This window comes from Leptinotarsa decemlineata, unplaced genomic scaffold, assembly GCF_025532065.1.
Source record: "Leptinotarsa decemlineata unplaced genomic scaffold, Ldec_3_MD MMD2_tig00026340_RagTag_RagTag, whole genome shotgun sequence".
NCBI lineage: Eukaryota > Metazoa > Arthropoda > Insecta > Coleoptera > Chrysomelidae > Leptinotarsa > Leptinotarsa decemlineata.
Window position 1 is genome coordinate 3,669,409 of NW_027412694.1, and position 24,698 is coordinate 3,694,106.

The 24,698-nt window shown below is 36.8% G+C and overlaps 1 protein-coding gene and 1 pseudogene across 2 annotated transcripts in view; both read right to left on the reverse strand.

The window, feature by feature from the left end:
- LOC111515908 (potassium two pore domain channel sandman) overlaps nt 1–24,698 on the reverse strand; it is a 253,468-nt gene that overhangs the window by 63,831 nt on the left and 164,939 nt on the right. The gene's annotated exons all lie outside the window — the stretch shown is intronic.
- Nucleotides 1,500–1,923, reverse strand: LOC111512881 (large ribosomal subunit protein eL31-like; annotated as a pseudogene).

Below are 24,698 nucleotides of genomic sequence, written 5' to 3' on the forward strand. Positions count from 1 at the left end.
TTGAATAGATGTCGTTTCCTTCCTTTGTGTATTTGATGTATGAATGGATTTTTTACCAATATTTTTGATATGTTTCACGTAACAATAATTTTACATTTGAAATTCATTCATGTCCGAAGTCTGACCTCTTTTAGACGATTGCTATTCATTTATACCTTTTGACGATGAATGAATCATCATTATTATTATTATTTCAAATATAAAATTACAAATAGTCTGAGATAACAGAAAACATTTGTTGGTTGAATTATTTGTAATTTAAAAAGTTACTAGACGTTTGCTTCAAAACTTTCGTATGAAATATGACAGGAAAATTCATTTTGTATTACTCACATCGAAATACTATTCGTTACCTCAAATCTAACTATTCCTAATCGATTTAAAACCAGTCATTTTGTAATTATTGTTCCATAACTACTCTTTCGAATAATCTTTTCAAGTATACATTCACAAAAAAATTGAAATATTTGTAAAATAGATTGAAAAATGTTTTCCTCATTTTTCTGCAGTAGTCTTCGTCGCATTATTCGGTACTTTCGTATCGAACCCCTCTCAGTAGTCCTATTCAAACTTTTCTCTTTGAAGCAGTTCCAGTTTTCCCAATATAAATTGAATATTCTTTTACCGGAACAGGAAATGAGTTTCATCAGATAAACCAGCATATACAACACTGATTTTCAACCATTAGTATTCTCGGATTTCAGTTATAAAACTTCCCAAGGGGCTATAAGTTACTGACGAAACTTTACGCCAAATTCCTGTCAGAAATTCCTTTTAGAAAAGGCTCCCGCTTATCGACTCGAACAACTTTTTAACGACCTACATTTTTTGGTATTATAACGTTATCAATTACCAGGAGGACTGTCGATGGCATACCATCAGTTATAATATGGAAATTTCTGAAATGCATTTCTATCTCGATAGAATCGAATTTTCGTTCTTTTTTCTTGAAACTTTGAAACAAACCGCGTTGACTGTTTCGAATTACAGTGTGAATCAACAAACTGGTTGATACTATGAAATAGATCAGTTCAAAATAAATTGACTTATTCAAGATTGAATTCAAACTGTTTCACGTGTAACAAAACCTTTCATCAACATATTTAACTTGCAACATATGTCATATGCCATTTGAGTTCTTTCTTATTTAGCATATTCAAGCTTTTGGCTTCAATGAAAAAAAGGTGAAAAGGATACTTGTGGAAGCGAAAAATATTGTTCGAACTCGTCAAATATTTTTTATATAATCAAAGATTTTGTGAATGAAAATTATTGAAATGACCTCAAAAATTATGTTTCGCACAAGAACACTCACCAACACAAGTCAACAGATTGACTTTCATCTGATGAAAAAATTGAAATATGAATGAAACAGAATATCTAGAAAGTAATCTTTTCTTCGAAATGTGATGGACGAGCGTCTCACTTCCCACGTTAATTTCATATGAATACAGTATATTGAGTATAGTTCAAGTAAACGATAATTCATTTATTTTATTTTATTCCTGACTTGCGTCAACATTTTCAGTTTGAAGTCCTTTGAATGTTGGCACTGCAACATATGTTACGGGAGTATACAGTTTGTTGACTGAACCTTCATCATCATTTCTTCTCCTGGACAGTCTAACACGGACACGGAAAGGAACGTTCCTGATTCCTTTAGACCACAATTGTTTACTAAGTCTAGTGTCAATTCTAACCTCTCGAGTTCCCATTTGTTTTTCTGCGAATTGTCAGATGGCTTTGATAGCCCTAAGAGCACGTTTCTTGAAGCCAATACCATGCAACCTTTTGTGGAGGTTCACTATGTATTCAAAAGTAACCACTTCGTTGATGGCAGATTTGCCCTTCGTTTCTCCCTTCTGTTTTGCCATTGCGACCTACTTCACAGACACAAATTTTAAAGTACAACCTACCTTTCAACAGATCCCTTTTAATAATATAGTTAGATAGCATTGAGCTATTGACGAGAGACTTGGGGGCAAGGGAGATTGCAACCTCGTCCTCGAGTCATGTAAGTACAGTTCCAAATGATTTTTGAAAATGGCTCCAAAGCAGAAGCCGAAACGTTGAAAAGATGAAAATAACAGACGTGGTTCAACCCGGACAACATTCTCACGTACAAAGAATGATGATGAGTTGTTTTCTTGCGTTTCGCTCCGTGTTCTGTGTATTTCATCCCCATAAGGATTATTCTCACAACGTGAAAATTTGCCATCTTCTGGAGTTTTTCAACTAGACTGATTAGTTCGAAATATGTGTCTCTATAGGGATGGATGTTCCCATTTACCTGCGTTGCTGCCACTACCTGTGTTTGCTCGACTACCTGATTTGGCCCTATTACCTAAGCTGCCTCTCCTGCCTCTATTATTATACCTGTATTGTCATGTGCTGAAATTTGCTTCTGATGTTGAGCGGTCTGTTTGCATTTGTGAAGCGATAAAATGGATCTCCATGTTGTTGGTAATCTTTGCGCATCATCCCTCATGTTCTAATTGCTTTTTTTTTGATTCGGTACTTTGGTGAGCTGTCGCGAATGATAGGAAGCGTTGTCAAGAACTGTTACACTATTCGCAACCAAATTTGGGAACAATGTGTTTTAAAACCATTCCTCAAAACTATTAGCTTTCATGTTCTTACGATAGTCAACACTGAAGTCCTCAAATTTTTTTCCACGTAATTTTAAAAAATTCGAAACCCATTCTATACTTCCTCCACAATGCACAATGATTAGCTTTGATCCTTCATTTGCAGGCATGTTAGACGAACATATTAACGAACATTATCGAACCATATGTCCACCCTTTCGTAACTGTGTCGTGACTGTTATAGCAAGTTTCGTCGAAATAGAAAATTTGCCGTTGTTCTTGTCTATATTCTAAATATACGTATGTCGAAATTCCACTATTCTTCTGCTTTCCAGAACGGCTTGATGTTTGTTTAAATCCTAAATCCTAGTTTCTTTATTCACTTCTGAAGAGTTTTGTCACATTAGCTCACGTTATACCCGAAAGTATTCAATTTCTTCCTTATGATTTCAGTTGTAATAATTTCAATGTTTTTTTAACAGTGGTATATTGTTTTTTTTTTTCAATGATTTTATGAGATGAACATTTAGAGATTTTGGTAATGCCGTATCACATCGCGTCTTGCGTTCATAAGGTTTGTTTTTGACTATTTAACATACAGTTGAGAAAGGAATTTCGGTCAAATCTCTCTGTGTTTCAATAATCGAATGCATCCCAATCTTATTCACCGGTATCTCTTTTTCGCATATTTCACCATCGCTATTGGAATCACATCATTTTCAGGTGTGAACTCTTTTCTAATATTGATGAGAGCTTCACCAGATACTAACTGGAACTTAACAGTAGGTTGTGTTTCATAAACAATGATTCGAAGTGTCTCGAAAAAACATCTAATGGTGTTATATCCTGCGACCTCAATTGGTTCACTTCTTGCAATCCATCATCTCAATCAACACCTGCTGAGCGGAAGAAAAATGAAGAGTCGTAGAAATTGAAATGTAGAATTCGAAACGATTTCAAATTGACATCTTGGATATTGTAATGAAAACCTATTACATATGCTACTCCCTGTTGAAATTCAGGTCCATTTATGTCGAAATGATTTTGTATTGGCATATTTATCATAAATACAATTTTTGATTTTATAATACTCAGGCAAGCAATGAAAGTGGTTCTTGAAATATATATGTGTATTGAAGAAAATTATCAATTATTACAACTATAAATTTTGGGATTTTCTTGTGGTGATTTTGTTGCAAGTAACTATTTTGCAATGAACTGTGGTTGTGTATCTCATGTATCTCTTCGAAACGTTCAGAGACGTCATACCAGGTAATCAAGTGGGCCATTTTCGAAGATCACGTCTGCTTATCAGTCAGTTTTGATAACTGAGATATCCAAATGAGTGTTCAACTGATATTACGATTCAGCAGGTGGATGGCTAAATGTAGATTTTCCAAACTGGTAGATAAACACACATAGTCCTTTGAAATTGTAACGTGTTAATCAACAAGATATTCGTTGGAATATCTGGAAAATCATATACAACCTAGATTTTGTTTCATTTATTGCTTATTTTTTGATGTAACAAAACATGGAAAAAAAAACATTTTTGAAATAGTACTTCCATGAGATCCATTACATTCTGTTTCCGTACCCTAAAAATAATACGCTCTGTATATTCACTTCAATTTAGATGTTATTCAATCACTCACCGTCAATCAATTCTCGTTTTTAATTTCATTTCAAGTGTTATTCAAAATTCCTGTAAAATACAAATACCAGGAATGAATAACCTAGCAATGTAATATTCAATTCTTGAAAATATAAATTTACATGACTGCTGAGTTTTATTGACATCCTATGTCACTTCTGTTGAGTTGATAACTACATATCTTCGAAAGGCTTGATCAAAAGAGTTCACCTATGATGTCATTGGAGATGCTTTTACTCCAAGCGCACCGTCTGTGACGTCAATACTCATGACGAGCAGACAACCGCAGCAAGTTGATATCAATTTGAAAGGAGGAAATATTTTTTTTAATCACGGCTAGAGCTGATGTGTGATCACATTTTGGATTGATTTGCCATATACGTTATTAGGAGGAGAACACAAGAGTCTTTAATTCTTGCGAAAAGAAAAAAATACCCCTTCTAGTTTTTCCGAAATTGTTCCGAATCTAGCAGTAATCATTAGACTTCACTTAAGGCCACTCAACAGTAAAAACCTCTTTCAAATAGAAGTACAGCTTCACACAGAGTTGTTCGTATAACCTACTTTGTTTCAGGCTTTTCTTGTTTCGCTTATATCGTTACCTTTGTTACGACACTACAAGAACTCTCTGGTGACTAGAAGATCATTAATCGCAACCGCACCACTTACCACAGAATCTCAAAGATCATTTATGAACACACCAGACCTCTACAGGGGTTCAAACAAAGTTCCGTAGGAGACAATATCCATTGGAGAAAGATATACGCTGGTAACATCTTACTCAGGCGAGTTCTTTCCATTATTTTTATTGCTTTGCAAATATTAATTCACACCTCGTGTTGGGTGTGAATTGCCCTGCTTATTGGCTACATTTGAACGCTGCTTTCTGGCTATGAAGGTAGAAGGAAACTTATAACTTCAACTACATCATTTTGAACAGCTATACAACTAATAACTATTCACTTTTCTCAGCAGACATATGTACTACTGATTGTAGAAAGAAGAATACAATTGACTCAATGTGACAATATGAAATCATATTTACTCACCACTTATTATTTTATATGTGTAAACTCTGGTGAATAGGCTCTGCTGTTTAACAAAAAATGAACATTTATGCCCTTTCGAATGAAAACCAAATTCATAGAACAACAATTCATGATACGGCATGATTGGGTTCAAAGAGTTTTCAATAAGGTCTAGCACATTAACTTCATTCAACTCATCAATATCAACTTTCCAGTTCATTTCCTACATGTTTTTCACATCCATTCATTATCCCTTCGCGACCAAAAACTTCCCACAATACGCAGATAATACCATGTTATACTTCTCTGTACCCAAAAGTTGAGTATTACAAATAAATATACCGTGCAAGACCCAGTGACTCACTTAGTGGTGATTTTCAGAAAGAATCCTTATTGTAAAACTGATCTACGTGAAACTCTGGATTGAATTTACTGATAGCGCTGAGGTTCAAACTCAAAGACGGGCTAGCAAGTCTCTATCACACACATATAACACAATTATAAGACTAATCATAGATCACAAACCTTTGATCTAAGACGTCATCTCATCGAGCCCTTTTATCTTTCATATTCGAAGATTGAGTTCTCTATCGATCCTACAGATGGTGCCTTTGTGAGGGGAGATGTCATCGCTTTTGTTATAATCACGTATCATGTTGACCTCCTCATTATTGATAATATTAAATTTGATCACCAAAAACTCAATATAATTATCTGCATTGAAAAGTTCCTGCAATTTCTGCATGGACGATTCAACTTGTTAGTTATGTCAGTTAACTCAGCGAGAAATTTGAATTATAATGTTCAAGGCAGTGACAATATGATTTCTGAACCTCATTTAGGAGCTGGAAATCTGTGGAGAATAAAAAAAAATCTCTATCTGGTGTCGAGAAAAAATGAACAGGAAACAACCTGTAATCAAAAGTAAAGTGTTCGTCAAAATTTTCAAATTATTATTTTTCAACATTGTTCAGAACACATATCACTACAAAATCTTTAAAAAAAATATTTCTTCAATTCTTATCATTCTGAAGTTTTAGTTTCTTTCAATTCAGTGTTCAGCAAGTTTTTATTTCAATAAAAAACTTGGTGTCAATAATTCAAAATTACCCTCATCAAATGATTAGATATCCTGTTATTTTCTATCTAGGTTCTGAGATAGGTGATACGAATCAAGACGAGACAAGACAAAGACTAGAAGAAGCTCAAGAAATAAATACCAAATCTCAAAATCGACTAAAATCAAATGTGACTCATCAAGAGATGAAAATGTGATGGTTTGATAAATATTCCAATTTCGAAGCTAGTACCTACAATGAATATATAAACATATTGGATTTGCATCACTCACATTCAAACTTTTTGATGTCTTTGCTTTTTTGGTGTGGTAAAATAGGCCAATTTAGAAGTTTTCACTTCTAGGAGAGTACACAGTGGATAAAATTATAAATAAATTTTTCGACCTTCAGTGAAGGATTTCTTTGATGCATACAAACTGTTTCAATCAACTGTTTCTGAATAGGCGCAAACGCACGAACGCGCGTTTGCGTATGAGCATGTAGACGTTTTTATAAATTTGAATGTGACATCAGATTCTGCTCTGATTGATATGAAAAATTACTACAAAAAAGAATAACTAAAAAAAAAGTCCAGAAGTGTGGTTATTTTTCAATATTTCGAAAAAAAAAATAGAATACACATCAGGTAAATTTCATGCTAGCTCTGATGTTCCTCAAGGGTCTAACCTTGGATCACTATTATTTGTTCTATTCATAAATGATCTCTCTTCCATTTTGAAATTTTCTGAATGTTTGCTTTTTGCCGATGATCTGAAAATATATAAACAGATTCAAATAGTTAAGGATTGTGTTAATCTGCAAAGGGACATCGACAGTATTTATGAGTGGAGCATCACAAATAAATTGAAATTTGATATTAACAAATGTAGCATCATCACAATAACTCGTTTGAAGGATCCTGTTAATTTTGATTATATGATGGATGAGGAATTCCTCCACAGATGTTCTGAGGTTAGAGATCTTGGGATAACTTACAACAGTACTTTATCGTTTGCCAAACATATTCAAAATATTGTTAAATCATCAAATCGAATATTAGGATTCATTATTAGACAAACTCGGGACTTTACGAATAACAATACTATAAAATTATTATACTACTCACATGTAAGACCTAAATTGGAATTTGCAAGTATAATATGGTCAGGTGAATATCGGTCCACAATCAATGCAGTGGAGAAAATACAAAATAAATTGCTCAGGTATCTATATTATAAACAGTACCGTATTAAAGCTGACTATGAAATTATCAGATCTAATCAACTCAGACATGACTTCAAAGTTCTCTCTTTAGAAACTAGGAGATCCCTCACCATGATGTATTTTTTGTATAATGTAATAAACAACAGAATGAATGCACCAGGAATCCTATCATTACTGAGATTCAATGTCCCTTCCCGTAGAACTCGGAGAACTTATCCATTCAATATTCCGTTGGTAGTTACAACGAACAGATCATCTCTCGTGACCATGCTACGTTTGGCCAATACATGTAGTGTGCTAGTAGATTTAGATTATTGAACTCTACCTGAGGAAGTATTTCGTAGAGCAATATTAGATTTTTTCTTGACTACATCTGTTTGATACGCATACAAATTTATTATATTTAGTATTTTCATCTGTGCACGAATATGATTTTCTATTGATAAGCTAATTTACATTTATTACCATTATCGATTTTATTGCACAAATATATTCAATAACAGAGTATATATAGTTCATTGCTATTCAACCTCAAAGTTTTTGAGTAGGTACACAACTGACTCTCATGATTTATAATTATTGAAATGTGGAGATTATTTTATATTCATTATCCATGTAATTAGACCTTTGGTCTGTTTGGATACAAATAAATAAATAAATAAATATTCGTATTCCTGCATATTTCAATAGAGCTTGAAATTAGCTTCTCAAAAATGTAGCACACTTAATGTTTTGCTGGAATCATCTTTGGAATACAGAGCTTTAAAGTTTTTCCATGTTCACTTTGAAACGCACACTTTGATCGAGTGGGCTTAAGACGACGCGGCGATAAAACAACAAAAAATTGTTCAGCAGTAGCTGTCGAATATGGAAAAATATTTTCATTGCAGTTATTGAAATACATAGTTCCAATAAATCTGTCAACAATTTATACTATATTTACTACTAATGAATGAACCTTCAAGAATAATGATTATGATAAAAAACAAACAATGAAACATGTGTCTCCAGAGAAAATGTTCGAAATATCGAATATAACAGTTTTCCCTATACATAGGCGACACCACCTCTTTTGAATGTTTTTTAATGAATTGATTAGTTCAATAGGAGTGAGAGAAGCAAAAGTTGGCATCATCATCGTTTCCAATTCGTATGTAGAATTGGCCAGCAATTCAAAAATAAGATTTTCCAACTTTAACCAGATAAAATGTCCATAGGTGTCAGGTCCGGTGACCTGGCCGGCCAACGGTTGGTCCTTGTTTGGCTATCAAATTATTACCAAAATTTTAAAGAAAAAAATTGGTGACAGTCATAGTGTTGTGAGGCAAAGCCCCGTCCTGTTGAAAATATATTTTTTTCAGCTGCATTAGTGGCAATCCATCAACAAGGGGTTCAATATTTTTCCTTAAAATTTCGAAGTAACTCTGAGATGTGAAAGTGCCATGATAAATGAACGGGCCGTTATTTCTACCTCCGAAAACACCTGCCCACATACTAAATCAAAATCTTTGTTGTGCTCAAGTATAAGAATTGAAGCGGTTGAAAATGCCGGCACTGCTCACATAAGCTCCGTCTGTCCAAATACAATTTGATAAAAAATCACGCTCTTGGCTTACAACTTTCTAGGAACTCCTGCCAAAGAGCCATGTGGTGTTCAAAATATTCTGGTCTGAGTTGATGAACTCTTCTGAACTCTATGGCTTGAATTTGTTTTTTTTCAAAATCCTCCTAACGTTGGTTCTTGGTGGGCATCTTGATATTCTCGAATTTCAAATGTCTTGAGATTATTTTTAACAGCTCCTGAAACGACTATTTGTTCCATTTCTTTTTTGAATCATATGATTTTGGCCTTTTTCCTAAATTCATCACCATCAATAAAATGTATCTGAAAGATTGTCTTCTCTCTGGATAACTCACCTAATACAAATTGCTTGCTGGTTGTGCATTTCCCCTGTTTTGTATAAAATAGACTATCTGTTTTATGGCCGCATTGTCCAAAGCCTACTTGATCAAAGTGTGCGTTTGAAAGTCTACATGGAAAACCTAAAAGCTCTGTATTCCAAAGATGACTCCGGCAAAACATCGAGTGTGCTACAATTTTGAGGAAGTCATTTTGAGCTATATTGAAATATGCAGGATAATACACGGTGTTTCGATGAAAATATTTTTTTCTATCAATAACTATGGATATTTCGTTTTGACAGTAAGTTTTTACACCATTGAGTTCTACCTAAAAAAGTGCTTTGGAAATGTTTCCATAGAAACACGTGATGGAAAACACAGTTATCATCTATCAAGTTTCGAATCATAAGTTTCCCATTGAAAGTGTCCGAATTGGCCCATCGTGTACAAAATCATATATGATGTTCGTTTATTTTTGACTCTGTGTTGAGTAACTTCATAAAATATATATTGATGGACGGGTAATTTGTATCTAAACATACTGTACATTTAAAAGAAAGAAATCAATTGAAAAAAGTAATTCCAGACATTCCAGAATCAATAGAATATTATGAACAAATCGGACGCATTTACAATTCCACCTTCTTAATTGATAGCAAACCAATTTTGATAATTGAATATCGAATTAAAAACAATAGGAAAACTTGATTATCAGAATTACATTTCTGTATGCTTTCCAATGCGTTCAATAGAAATAACGATAATTACTATACATTATTGAATTTGAAATGTACAAAATAACTAATTTTCTCTCAGTGAAGTTGGCCGTGTGAAATGGATGTTCAAGTCATACAACTACAACATATTGAAATTGATGATGGAGAATGCTAAAATAAGAACTATTATTCTTATTATTATTACATACAAGGCTTCTCAAGATGGTCAGTTGCAAAGCCAGGCTTTGACATCATTCACCGAACGACATTCGTCCTCTGCCTTCCGCTGTAACTTTTCTGCGAGGCAACTAATTGACACCAGAGCCCAAAAGTTGAGCAACATGATGTCGATGCATTCGTGAGAAAACTTTGGAGGGTCGCAACAGCATGAATGTTTTGTTTTTGGGCTCAAATTTCACCTAGTTGCCTTACAGTGAAAGACAGAAGACGAATCCCATATGGGGGCCGATGTCAAAGCATGACTAAGTAACAGGCCTCTTCTGGTAGCCTCGTTCATTATTGATGTTCGTCGTCAATTCAGTCTTCTGTCAATCCTATAAATGGCGTATTCATGAAGGGAGATGACATCGCATTCAGTAAAAACAATACTCACGAAGGACGTACAGAGAGAAATTGGGTTAACGAAGATATCACACTGAATACCTCAAAAATAATTTATCAAGGTTATCACTTTCTTGAAAATGAATAATTTCCAATTCCTCTCTCCCTTCCTGTTTTCACGCCACTGCCTCGTTAACAGAGTAATTTCATCCTCATAATGCCTAGTTTCGTGATAAACGATGTGGGCATTAATAAATTTTAATTATAACAAAGCAGTTTAAAAATAAAACATGACAAGGGTTGGAACCAGACTGATCTCCCGCGTTACGTTGGCAATAAATCACGTCATTGTAACATCAGCCATTGCGGGAGTTTGTATGGATAGTCATTAGCTAGGTGAAACTGCGTATCCTATTCTTCTTCGCGAAAATGGTGTTTCTTATTCTCTGGAAACTGTGGCAGTTTGGGACTGTGAAGTGTTTTAGCTGAAACAAATGATGAAAGCAACTCGTTTTTTTCCACTACCCACGGTTTTACAATTTTGTTTCACAAAAACGAGTACATTCTGCAGGACTCCTTGGTTATTCCTTGATGGTTGTACCTCTTTAGATTCCAATAATTTGAAAATTAGATCCTCAAAGCATGTTTTTGATATAAAACAATCTGCAGGGCAGAAATCTACAATATAAAACTACATCTACACACTGTGTCCAAGATAAGAATTATAGATGCAACACTATGTTTTTACAGTAATTTTGTTCGACTTTGATTTAAATATTGTTTCTTTCAAAAGTGGAGGAAGTACTATTTTCGTCCGCACTCTATACTATATACTGTGACCAAGATAAGAATGAACAGCATGGGGATACGGGGTCGATTGAATTGGAGAAAAGTAGCGCATTTATGTGCCTAATAATATGCCATTTAGAAAGTTTCAAAATTTCGAGTAGTTTTGAAGATATCCGAGAAAACTGAAATTTGAGAATTTGAGAAGTTTTTATTTTCTTTTAGCTTTATTTTCGAAGGAGATGTAAAACAGATAGCACTTTGCCATGGCCACTTTTTAAGAACTACACGATAATAGATCAGAATTTTTCTGCGATGTTTTGTCTTTTAGAAAACATCATCAAATTTGTATTTTTATATGGATCGAAACTACGGTATTACTTGTATACGAATCAATTTTTCACTGAAAATACAGCAACGTATCACACAATATGATTTCATAACCATTTCTCGCAGAAAATGAAAAGTGATTAGTCAACCTGCTTTTTTTCAGTTTTATATAGTACGAGCTGGAAAATATGTCATATTTTGATACATGAGGTAAATTGATTAGTCTTATTCATAACAAATTTCAACTTACCACTTGCATGAATTTTTGCGTTGTTGAATACAAAGATGAGTTGCAATATTGAAAGTTTAGTTTATGAAATATAATTGTAATGTAATAACAAGGAGCTAATATGAATTATAGGAAACGGACAGAAAGCTAAAACAAGTGTTCAAATAACACGCCATTATTTTCTGAGCACAAGTACGCTCGTCTCACAGATGAATTCAAAACTTGAGTTAACATATTCGGAACAATATTGTTAAATAATGCAGTTACCAATCCTAGCAAATATTCTTCATTTTGAAAATTATGAGAGTATACTTGATTCTTGATATATCCCCAGAGAAAAAAGTCTAGTAGGCTTAGGTTCTGGGGACCTTGAAGGCCAAGATATATCACTATGAGTACCTTTTTGGTCAGTCGGTAGCCAAGCGGTTCGGCGTGGGTGCTTTGTTCACTCACTCGAATTGACTGCCGTGTTGGTCGGTGGTTCAAGCCCTAGTCTGAACGATCGATCTTCACTTGCTACCGTCCAACCCGTGTTAGGAATCACACGTTAAAAGGTAAGACCTCGTTAATCCTTAGCTCGCACAAGTTTCGACTTCTGAGGGTTGTTGTTCGTAGGGGTGGTTAACGGAAAAACAGATTTTAAACAGATTTTAAACAGATTTTATACTGATATATGTCAAAACTGAGTTGGCCTCATTCAGAGTGCTGGAAAACAGTACATATCACACAAGAAATGCAGCAATCCTGGAAGTGGCGAATCAGCGTTTCCAAAAAACAGAACGTTGCCAAAATACACGGCAATAACTTTGTTTAATCATCTATCAAACTGCTATAAAGATCTTCCTTTGAATAAGTTCAAAATAGTAGTCAATAATATTAGTGAGTATTTGGGAGACACAGATTTTAACCGATTTTTGCTGCATATTTTTATATTTTATATTTTATCAAACCACTTGTTTTCATTGCTTCTAGATGTTTTTATATATGATCTGTAATCTGTGATCTTATTTGTCTCTTATTTGTATAATCAAAAACTCGCGTGGACAAACTGTTTCTGACACCTGACTTGTTCTGAATTATGGATGAAATAGTGATAAGAACCCACTACAAATAACTAACCACCAATACTATTATATTGAGTCCTTTTACATGTGTTCATGCACTTAGTTACATCAATAACTATATTAATTATATTGACTCCAATTTGTGTAAAATGTTTTTGATATCAATTTATCTAATATTGATACTGTACTTTGCTGACTTGTTTTATATTATGCTAGACATAATCTGAAGAACTAATAATTGTTTTTTTTTTCTTCTTCACCGTAGTGTGCGCTGGTCAGGCCTTATCCTCCGAAACCCCGATAAATTCGGGAGGGCGCGCCAGCATTATCAACCGATGGCCGGTATGATTTCAAGATACGAGTGTAGAGAGGGCATCATTCCATCAAGGACTCCAATAATCAGAACAACCATCTTGACAAAGTGGTCTGGATAGAGTCTGCGGAGTTCAAGAGAGCATCTCGATATTATTCCATTTTTCCTCCTCTTTTTGGACAATATTCGTCTCCATGACAAATATTGTCTTGCTCTGGTGGTCGAGAAGAACTACATCGAGCTTGTTAGCTTGTATGAGCCTGAGGATGAGGAACGAATAATTCCAATAAATTCGACACTTCTCATTCCCACAATGGATTCAATATCCCTCAGAGCGTAGGGCAACACCGGTGTATCGTCAATACCGTAAGAGTGCCATAGATAGTAATATAATACTCTTAAGAGTCACGCTATGTCGATGGAAATAGGCCGAGACCTCACATGCTGGACATGCTGATAGCAAATGCATTAAGGTCTCGGGCGCCTCGCGGCAGGCCCTGCACTTTGTATCAGGGACCTCTATACCCATCACGCGACTGCGGTAGACTAAGGTGTTGAACGCCATGCATTGGTTTATCCTTGTGTTTCCGCAGAAGTGAGGTGCTGAACGGGTTCCAACTCGGTATCAGAGTTGTGATCAACTCGTTCAGTGTCGAAAACCGTCCAGCAGTTTTCGACACTGAACATTCCTCTCCAGGGCAGCTGCTCGGGCAGCTTGTAATATATCCGCTTTTGGGGATAAGAACGGTCCGCCCCTAGACAAACCAATACGGAATCGGCTGCTCTCCGTCCAGTTGGTAGTTTTTTCCATCAATAAGTGTTTAGCCCATCTGGACCTGGAGCAGCAAAGTTCTTGGATCCCACAAGGGCCTTTCGAACGTTATCCAGGGTTATCGAGTTGCGCAGTTCATTGAGCTCAGGCTGTCGAAGCTTTTTGTTGAAAGCTTTGAAATGCGTTAGGGCAGGAGTGTCTGAGTTGAGTGGCTGCAGGTGTTCATAGATATCCTTCCAGAAGAATTCCACTTGATCAGCGGTCGACAGATTATCCACAACACGTGGAGACTTTTGGAATGAGCGAGAAGGTTTCTCGCGGAACCTAAGGTTTTCCGCGATACTTCTCGCTCACCTCACTAGTGACTTCTCAGCAGCCACTAGCATTCGTATCCTATCAAGGCAGCGCTGTTTGGTGGTCAGCAGCACGCCTTAACTCGAAGTGTGATGAATACGTCCTAATTTGGCGGCTAATCGCCGCACTGCGGGCGTGAAAGGCCTGTTGGTCACCCTGTAATCCATCACACATTGGATACGAGACGCGTGTTGTCTCGCCGATGTGATCTTAGCCTCCATCTTGTGTACGCGTCGTTCAATCTTCCGAATCGCAAGGCCGGGATTTCGTTCTTCCGATTCGAAAAGCGATTAGACGACGCTATACACGGTGTTGATTTGCCAGGTGTCAGCCTCTTCTGTTAGAACACTATGAACCTCCGCATCCAAACAAGCCAGTTCTTGTGGCTTCAGAGGCCTAATTCTATACGTATTCTGATTGTCATCTCCATTGGTGGTATGGTGCGAGTCTCCTCTCCAGCCGTGCCAACGGGTGGTAGAACTGTCACTTCTACTACTTCGTTAGCAGACTGGGAAGGAGCTGAATGGCCGTGCCGCCAAAAATAAGATACGTGATCCCTAAGGTTTTCGGCGGAAAGGGCGGCATACTCCGGATGTGTTTCACACCACAGAGCATGCAATCTCACCATGTACCCTTTTCGCGCAGGCTTACTACTCTCGTAACAATGCATAAGGCTATATCTTAGCTCAAGCGTCCACTCAAAGTATCCGTTTTCATAGCTAGGGTTGTCATCGGTATACGAATCATAGTTATGGGCCCCACCACCTTGCCTTTGACCCCTCCGAGCAGGTCGATTATGGGAGCCCCTTCCTCGATTACTGGAAACCAAGTGTTGAGTCCAACGGGTGATTAGCCCTGTGGACCCACGGCCGGCACCGGAGGGAGAATAGAGTTCTCCTTCCCGGGTGCGCCTGGGATGCCGGTCCGGTTTTGCAACAGTTGCTCGGGTAAGTGGTGTCGCAACTCACCAAAGGCCAACGGTGTTAGTGGCCTTCCCTGCTTATTGAAGACCTAATAAATTATCATCATTATTATTATTATAATTATATTCCACAGTCCTAGAAAGCGACGGTTCAAATAATCACAAACAATTCAAGTGTTATGTGCTGAATCACCATCTTGTTGGCGGGTTGGCTATCCTTATCCATGAATTTCACTAGGTCAGACTTCCATTGTCTACTATATAAAATGATTTGAAATCCCTGAAACAACTTAAGAAGAAGAATTGAAAATGAGTAGCTGAAAATAACAATTATATCAACCAAAATAACCCTGAAATAAAATAATAGTGAAATAAAATAAGTAAAAATAGAACGATTGAATAAATAAAAATAAAGAAATGAAAAAAGAAAGAAAATGAAAATAAAACAAGTGGAGAGATTCCAAGTCACGTTAGTTCACGACGTTTCGATTGTTAGTATCTACAATCATCTTCGGGTGATGACTGGACTGATTCCTCCGAGAGATGACCATTTATAGGTCGTTCGAGTAGGGGATAAGTGAAAACTTATCCCCGCTTTCCATTTTCCGCTTCACTAGTTCCGTGGGAGATGACCGTTTTGGCGGGAGTTGGCCATTTTTCGCTTGATGATGGGTTTCCATATGTTGCGTATTTCTACGCTGGCTTGGCTGAATACGTTGTGGTCCCAAGCTAAGACCTTGCACAGAGAGGAACCAATGTTCCTCTCTGTGCAAGATCTCAGCTTGGGACCACTCGATGTTGTGTTGATGGGTTCAAACATGGTCTGCTATTCCTGATTTGCTGGTTTCTCCTCGCTGTATGTGTTTCTTGTGCTCGGCAATGCGAATATTCAATGGCCTCTTAGTTTCACCAATATAGGATTTTCCGCACTCACAGGATATCCGGTAAATGCAATTCTTAGAATCGCAGTCCGCGTTTGATGGCCTGGATTTCGTGAGGCTTCTACGGATAGTGTTACCGGATCTGAAGCAGGTTCTGATGTTGTACTTGGAACCAATTCTTCTTATCCCCTCCGATAATCCTCTGATGTAGGGAAGTGCAAGCACTGGTTGTGACGGCTTCTCTTCCTTGCGAGGCTCCTGCTGTCTTCTAGCCAAAGTCTTCTCTACCATCGCTTTGGAGTAGTCATTCCGTTGAAGATCATTTTTGATGTTGTCTAGTTCCTTCTCGAGACCTTCCGTCGATTACAGAGCCCAAAAGCACGGTCTAATAGAGTCTTGATGATTCCTCTTTTAGTCGATTGATGGTGGTTGGATTCGTGATTCAGATACCGTCCCGTATTAGTGGGTTTTCGGTATACAGATATTTCCCACTTATTGTCGGTCCTCTTCACCAAAACGTCTAAAAATGGCACTAAGAATGGCGCTACTGTGGTAATGGATACCGTTCTCTACGAACGGAAGATCGAAGAGGTTCTTCAGAAGGGACGATACACAAAGATCGTACGAGACCCTACTGCATCAATCGAAAGGAAGTTGTACTAGATTTTAAAAAACACCAAGTCCATTTCTCGGACAAGAAAAGATCATCGTTAACACCGCACCACAGTAAGCCTCCTCACTTGTATGGACTACCCAAAATCCACAAGAAGGACGTTCCGCTTAGACCGATCATCAGCTCCAGAGATTCGGCTACTCAAAACTAGATTTTTACTTCCCTTAATACAACCATTACAAGGAAAAACATCGTCTTTCGTGAAGGATTCAAGGCATTTTGTCAAACTACTAGGATCAATTGAGGTCACACAGGAAGATCAACTAATTAGTTTCGACGTGGAAAGCCTTTACACCAACGTTCCGGTCGAAGAAGCACACCAAATTATACAGAGGAAGCTATCCGAAGACGGGAACCTTAAAGAGAGAACGAATCTACCTATAGAAGTAATCATGGAATTACTAGGATGCTGTGTACGTAACTTCTATTTCCAACTGGAGGATGAATTCTTTACACAAGATGAGGGACTGCTAATGGGATCGCCACTTTCACCAGTCATAGCCAACATATATATGGAGTGGTTTGAAACTCTAGCCATTGAAGAAGCCCACAAGAAACCTCGAGTCTGGTTGAGATATGTTGACGACACCTTCATAATATGGAACCATGGGAATACTGAACTAGACGCCTTCCTGAAACACATCAACAGCGTGAGACTTTCCATCAATTTCACAATGGAGAAGGAAATCCACAACGAATTGCCATTCTTAGACGTTTTGGTGAAGAGGACAGACACTAAGTGGGAAACATCTGTATACCGAAAATCCACTCATACGGGACAGTATCTGAACCATGAATCCAACCACCATCAATCGACTGAAAGATGAATCATCAAGACTCTATTAGACCGTGCTTTTGAGGTCTGTAATACAAAGGAAGGTCTCGAGAAGGAACTAGACATCATCAAAAATGATCTTCAACGGAATGGCTACTCCAAAGCGATGGTAGAGAAGACTTTGGCTAGAAGACAGCAGGAGCCTCGCAAGGAAGAGAAGCCGTCACAACCAGTGCTTGCACTTCCCTACATCAGAGGATTATCGAAGAAGATAAGAAGAATTGGTTCCAAGTACAACATCAGAACCTTCTTCAGATCCGGTAACACTATCCGTAGCAGCCTCACGAAAACCAGGCCACCAAACGCGGACTGCGATTCCAAGAATTGCATTTACCGGATACCCTGTGAGTGCGGAAAATCCTATATTGGTGAAACTAAGAGGCCATTGAATGTTCGCATTGCCGAGCACAAGAAACACACACAGCGAGGGGAAACCAGCCAATCAGGAATAGCAGACCATGTTTGGACCCATCAACACAACATTGAGTGGTCCCAAGTTGAGATCTTGCACAGAGAGGAACATTGGTTTAGGAGAAAATTCAAGGAAGCCGCATACATGTTGTCCAACAACGTATTCAGCCAAGCCAGCGTAGAAATACGCTGGTCTATAAATAGTCATCTCTCGGAGGAATCAGTCCAGTCATCACCCGAAGATGATTGTAGGTACTAACAATCGAAACGTGAACTAACGTGACTTGGAATCTCTCCACTTGTTTTATTTTCATTTTCTTTCTTTTTTCATTTCTTTATTTTTATTTATTCAATTGTTCTATTTTTACTTGTATTTTATTTCACTATAATTTCATTTCAGGTTCATTTTGGTTAATATAATTGTTATTTTCAGTTACTCATTTTCAATTCTTCTTTTTTAGTTGTTTCAGGGATTTCAAATATTTTTATATAGTAGACAATAGAAGTCCGAACTAGTGAAATTCATCATGAAACATTGTCAATCACCTTCAAACATCCTTATCCATCTTTCACAGCCTGAACCACTGTGCATGCTGTTTTTGGCGAGTGCATTGGCTTGGGATGTGGTAGTTGAGCAAACCGGCCATTGGATGTCTGCTTCCACAGCCCCGCTGGATATGGGACTGACAGAATCACTTGTGGTTCTGTTATTTCCTAACTGAATGGGATCCTAACGATGGCTCAACCCTAAGGTGTGTGTAACCGTACCGAGAGGATGAATGACACTTAGCCTATCAGCTGTCTCTACGGAACCTTCGAGATACCGAGCGCCCTCACGCCCTAGTATCGCTTTTCACGGTAATACGGGACTCTGCCGTGATTACCTTCTTTCCCTAACTACTCGTAGGACTTTTATGAACAGAGTGAACTTAAAAATATTTTCTGACGCTGAGTCTACAGAGGAGATGGATGTTTAGCTCACGACTCCAATTGACCTTTCTGTGAATTCAGATCAGGAGCGGGTCTACAGAGGAGATGGATGTCGAGCTTACGACTTCAACTGACCTCCCTGTAAATTTAGATCAGGAGCGAGAGCTTCTCTACCCTCCAACTCCTGATCCAATAACTGAACCTAAAAAAAGGGTTGGTGGTGCAGCCAGGAAACGACTCAAGAGCAGGGTACCTTATGAAACTGCATTGCACCAAATTCTTGAGCTGCGTACACAGAATCTGCCTCAGGTGGAGAAACAAATCCCCATAAGCAGGTTAGCAAACGTTTGCACTAAAGTGATGATTCACCAAAATCAGAGGCGCAGACTGCTTACGTTATCGTGTAGTCCTAAAAAAGTGGCCATGGAAAAGTGCTATTTATTTTACATTTCCTTCAAAAATAAAGCTAGGAGAAAATTTTTAAAAAATCTCAAATTTCGGTTTTTTTCGGATACCTCCAAAACTCTTCGGAATATTAAAAGTTTCAACATGGCATATTATTAGGTACATGATTGCGCTACTTTTCTTTGATTCAATCGACCTCGTATCACTTAATGTTTCCAATATCCCCAAACTGTTCATTCTCATTTGGACACAGTGTATATTATAGAGTGCGGACGAAAATAGTACTCCCTCCACTTTTGAATGAAACAGTATGTATATCAAAGTCGAATAGAATAACCGTAAAAACATAGACAGTGTTGCATCACTGATTCCCCAGGAAGCACTACCATCCATTTTTTTAAGAAATGTGAATTTTGTCAAAATTCATTTGATAGCTATTTCAATTGTCTAACCAAGACTTTTTGAATGTTGGAAATCAAATTAGCCGTTCTCGAGTAATTATAAGTTTTATATTCGTTTCAGGAATCTGAATATACGATACATGGAAATTTGGGAAATAAAGGTTTCGGCTTTTCATCTCCCCTCTTTATACAAAAAATGTGGGAATCTTCCAAATAAAGAGGGAAAGCTATCGATTTTGTATAAGCCCATTACAAAGATGGCTAGATCATGCGAATAGGTATCTCTCAGATACAAACTGAAAGAAGAAACTCTTTCGAAACAACTACTTTCATATAAACATCAAATTACACAAAACATAAAATACTTTCGAAACACTTTTTGTATGAAAATCGAATTATTTGAAAAAAACATTTTGTCTTTTCAGTGTTTGTAGCCAACACAATCGTTATGGAATTGATTCAGAACTCTTTCACAGGATTGCTACACAATATCGTATATGAAAGAGGTAATATTTCACTTACATGGAACACTGTCATCCCCAATGGCAGATATCGATGTTTCAGAATGAGACACTGGTCTTTTTGTCTTTTCAGGACCAGTCTGGATGACATTACAAGATAAAGCATTCAATATTACGACTTGAGTTCACAATTGAGATCAAGCTAGTCATATCATCGATGACAATAGTACAGGGTTTTTTCTTCCAGTTTGTGCCTAAAGTACTTTTTATGCATGATCCACACATCTCTGTGAAGTATTTATTTTGAAATCAATTGCTTTCTTCCTTTCTATGAAAGATCCCCACATTTTTTCGTATAAAGTAGAAAGCCAAAACAGTTTCTCCTAAAAATATATATCTTCCTATTTGAATATGAAAAGGTTATACATTTTCCGGATCATTCATTTTCTTTTGTCGGAACAGTAATGTACTCGTAATGTTCGAAAATTGCAAAAATAATTCAATTACTATAAATAGTTACGAGCTACTCTATATTTTATGAAATTTCATCAAATTTTCATACACGAAAAGTTTACTTATTGAAGTTTTGTATTGGGTAGCACGTATGAATGGCGTTCATGTAGCTGGTATTATTGAACGATATCATGTTATTGAATGGATCATCCTGGAATTATATGTTGCTAAATAACAGTAAATAAATAACGTCTTCCATACAGTCTTCATTTGCAATGAAATGAAACATGTAATCAACAATACGTCATGTTGATTTTAAATAGACTGACTCAGTACTTGGTGAAAATTAATAACACTATTCATGAATACATTGTTGTGAGATTTTTTCAGTTTTCACAAAACTGTTTTACGTGTTCTGTTAGTTCTGTCATGGTAGAAATGTATGACTTCAAATATTCCAAAAACTACTAATAATAAAAACCTATGTTTATATCTTGATTAAAAGTCATGCTGCTTCTGTTTTATTTCAACAAAGAGAATTTAGTGTTCTATAAATGAAGGTTTACTAATTATAACATTTTCAAAATTCCAATAAGAAATCGATTATGACTTCATAAATTCGAATAGATTTGTATATGAAACGAAACCATTTCCGTCTTTCTTTCTGTATTTTGAAAAACGGAAGCTGTGAAGTGGGAAACTATAAAAACGACATTTTCAATTTTTTCAAAATATGGAAACGCCTCATGATATTTCGATTCCGTCACACCATTTGATTGAATTCAGCAAAAGGCATTTTTCTAAATCAAGTAATTTTTCCTTGATGGTCCTCGATTTCGAAATAGTATCTCCCTCGGAATGTCATCCAGTATAGTATCAAAACTATTATGATTCTACTTTGCCTTCGATTTTTGATTCGTGTTCATTCCGTCATCCAACTGAAAATAGGAAATGTAGATCTGTGATGCGAAATATTGAAATATGATTAGCAATACGCATTTCATTCTTTGGATTCATCGATTCGAGTGAACAAACGTATTGCTTTCGGATTAGTTAAATGGCTCGAATTTTCATTCTCGTTTCTCTAATCTGTGAAACGCACAATTCCGTAACAAAATCGTTCACTATTTGAAGGTATTTATTTATATGCTACCATTACAATCAAGGAAGATAATTATTAACCTAAATTGTGAATTGCTATATATGGATTAATAAGACAATATATTATCATCAAATTATTAAAAGGGAATGGGGTATTCACTCGATATAAAAACGAATGATTTCATAAAACATTTGTTGAACTCATTTGTTTATGTGAGTTTGGAAGTTTCGTTGGGATTTGAGTGGCTAATCTCACCACTAGGGTAGAAAACTCCATTTATGGAGAAATAAAATTGCAACTGAGATCCACTTCCATGTTCTAACTTGAACTCAATTCTGAACTTGAATCATAGATTTCAAAAATCTTCTGATGAAATGCAAGGTTTCCAAAGAATAAATTGAAGGATGTACTGTCATAAAGCAGATCAAGTGTTGAAAAATAGAGCTTGGAAACGCGTTAAATCGAAAGACGCTAGATTTGGTGAGAAAGCTGCAGTTTGGGTCGTAACTACAACAATTAAAGTGAAACGTAAGCTCAGCTTGGGGTTGTCCTTTCGACGTAATATGCTCAAAAAATAACTAAAAATTGGAAGCCATATTCTGCTAAAATGGCATTGCGTCAAGCTGAAGGACGTTAAAATATACGGATACCTAGGATAATCCCATTCGGAGCAGAATCTGGAGAAATCCTACCACTCATACCTATATTCGCTGCCATTTCAGCTTCGGGTTCGTTGGCAGGTGGAGCAGGCGCTATCGCAAAAACTGTAATAGATGCTAAAAATGCCAAAGAGAATCTCAAAGAAGATCAAAGTCACAATAAAGCTATGGAACATTTAGGTTCCGGTTTGTACCTACGCAAAACACTTCGAGGATTTGATCTGTTCCTAAAGAAATAAAATCAACGCAAACGGCGAGGTCTTTACTTGAAAAAGCAAAAATAAACCCTACTGAAGCTACAACATAGAGCATTATACGATTCGGAAATACAAAAATGTGCCAGTCAACTAAGAATTCCACACTTTCGTGGAGTCTTCATGCGTGACCCGTTGCCAACTTGTGGTCCTCGGCTGCGAGAATGTGCTGTATTGAACTCGGATTCTCAATTGAATGCAGGCACTCATTGGGTAGCTTACCCTAAAAACGGCTATGCTGTACAATATTTTGATAGTTTCGGTAATCTCAAAACGAAAACATATAACAATGATCACTTTCAAAATTTTGACCAGAGTAATTGCGGACATTTGATGTTGAATTGAAACCTTTATCGATTGACTATTTGATTGGAAATTATTGGATGTTTGGCATAGATTACCAAAGGACTACCAACATCGAATTGCTTTGCAGATTCATTTCCATGTTTCATCCATTATCGACATGAGGTACCACTACCCACATCAGCTGCGTTATCGTTTCAAAAAACAATATATTATGATCCTGTAAGCTCACAAATAGAATGTTATTATTATAGTGATTAATGATTTTCATTCAAAATGTCGTTGTTGTTTCAATCATTATTTAAGGTGATGTCATACTGACATTATATAAGTCATATCTATGATATTACGATAACGAGTCGTTCTTTGACGCTCTCCATCGATTTCAATCTACTCATTCGATTAAATTATGATTCTGAATATACTTTAGCTTTGCTCAGTTTCCATTCGTACAACAGTATACCAACATTGAAGAAGTTACGAAATTCTACTACTATGAAAACGGTGACAAAACTAAACAAAAAAGCATCGATTACCCTGTTGGATCGTACAAAATTGGTGGCATTGAAGAATTAATAAATAAAAACATCTCACCTAAAACGTTTAAGGATTTTTTCTATCTCAAACCGAATAATAATACGCTAAGAAGTGAAATATTTCGTCTGAAACACTCGATAGATTTCCGACCTGCAAATAGCTTGACTCATATACTGGGATTCTCATCTACTCGTCTCAAACCAAACGTACATTACGAATCAGATCTACCTGTGGATATCATCAAAGTACGCATCATACACATAGATAGTAACTTTACGTTTGGAGCCTCCTACAACTACAAAGCGACTCATACGATATACGAATTTGCTGTTGTTGTTGATCCTGATTATGCAATTGACGAAATACCTAGTCACCCCATGTACCTACCCATTGCAAATAGAGACGAAATAAACAATAGTACGCTGCGAGTGCTCGATCAACATTCTCTGTTTAATCTGTTTGAAATCTGTTTAAAATCTGTTTTTTCTAACCAGCTGTCGCACCCCTACGAACGACAACCCTCAGAAGTCGAAACTTGTGCGAGCTAAGGATTAACGAGGTCTTACCTTTTAACGTGTGATTCATTACACGGGTTGGACGATAGCAAGTGAAGATCTATCGTTCAGACTAGGGCTTGAACCACCGACTAACACGGCAGTCAATTCGAGTGAGTGAACAAAGCACCCACGCCGAACCGCTTGGCTACCGACCAACATTGATTTACGAAACGAAGAAATAATAATTTGTTTGGAATTGAAGCAGAAGTATGGTGCTGACTATCTAAAAAAACAATTCACCACCATATCCCAGTGGCGAACCTACTATCCTTAAGTCAAGTCTTTTCGCTACAACGATGTTATTGGAATCGAAATCAATCAATTTGACGCCTACG